This window comes from Sinocyclocheilus anshuiensis, unplaced genomic scaffold, assembly GCF_001515605.1.
Source record: "Sinocyclocheilus anshuiensis isolate Anshui unplaced genomic scaffold, SAMN03320099.WGS_v1.1 scaffold912, whole genome shotgun sequence".
NCBI classification, from domain to species: Eukaryota; Metazoa; Chordata; class Actinopteri; order Cypriniformes; family Cyprinidae; genus Sinocyclocheilus; species Sinocyclocheilus anshuiensis.
The window spans coordinates 3,303-4,886 of NW_015549618.1; positions in this window are offsets into that span (position 1 = coordinate 3,303).

Consider the following 1,584-nt stretch of genomic DNA (forward strand, 5'->3'; position numbering starts at 1 on the left):
ACATGGTTTTATGTTTACGCGGCGCGATGCAACGCGTAAAAAGACCGTATAAGTCATTATAATCAGTAATTATGTCCCCACTGGATGCAACAAATGCCTCGTTTGTAATGGGTTTTAATGTTTTTGTCTCGTCGCTCCGGCCGGGACACGGCATCAACAGTACGTGAGGGGCGTAACATTTCCGTCTCACGCTTGAGGTATTCGGCCAATCACAACGCACTGGATAGCTGGCCAATCAGAGCATACCTCGCTTTTTCAGACTGATGAGCTTTGTAAAAATCGACGCGTTTCAGAAAGGGGGGGCATAGAGGAGAAACAATAATGTACAGTATGTGGAAAATAATGTGTTTTTTTCACTTTAAACCGCATAAACACATTTCATTACACCAAATACACAAAATAATGTTCTTTTTAGCAGCATCATATGACCCCTTTAATACACTAATTATAGGAAATATACACTGCCTGAAAAAAGGTCACCATTTGGATTTTAAATAAGCAAATACTGAAGAGTCTAGGATTGAATAATTATTGCAGTGATTAATATGTTTCTGGCATGTTATACGTTTTATAATAAGTCTTTTAACTAGGGCTGTAAAATTAAAATGTTTAATTTAACTAATTACACAGTGTGGTGATTAATTAATCAAATTAATCGCTTATTAATTACACATCAAATTTGGCTGTAAAATTACCCACAAAAGATAATTTAAAGCCAATATTTTGTTACGGTGTTATTTTTTCCCACTTTTTTCATTTTTGGGTGAACTATATCTTTAATTATTTTTTATCAATATGGATTTTTTAATTTTTATTTTCAGATCTATTATTAATATGTAAATATAAATATTTTAATTAAATGATAATCTAAATAATAACTGACACTGCCTGTTAGGCAGTAAATGTCTTAAAGGGATAGTTCACTCAAAAATGAAAATTCTGTTGTTAATTGACTGTTCGCAGGGAGCTTGATTGACAGGCGATCTGACCAATCAGAACGCGGATATTATGTGCCGTCGCTGCTGTCTGGCATCTTGCCCGACAGCTAGGCATTTCTCCATAGAAATCCATGTTAAAACGTTGGGCTGGACAATAATTCAATATCAATATGTATCGTGATAAAAAAATTTCAGTAACGGTGATATGATTTTTAAACACATTTCCGATATTTCGATATTACTAGTGTTTCCCATACATTGATTTATTTGTGGTGTTTGACTTCGTTGAATAAACATGAGCACTGCATGTTTCAAAATCAAAACATGTCGCGGGTGTTTTATATGAATGTATCTCTGAAGGGAACCGACTGTCTTCAGAAAAGTTTCGATAGCATCGAAAATATTCTTTTCATATTCTGTATCCTGGCTGAAGCACATTTGTTTCAATCTATAAGAATAATCAGCCTACACTACCAGTCAAAAGATTTTGAACAGTAAGATTTTTAATGTTGTTTTTTTTTTTAAGAATTCTCTTCTGCTCACCAAGCCTGCATGCATTTATTTGATCCAAAGTACAGCAAAATTTTTACAAATATTTTTACTATTTAAAATAACTGCTTTCTATTTGAATATATTTTAAAATGTA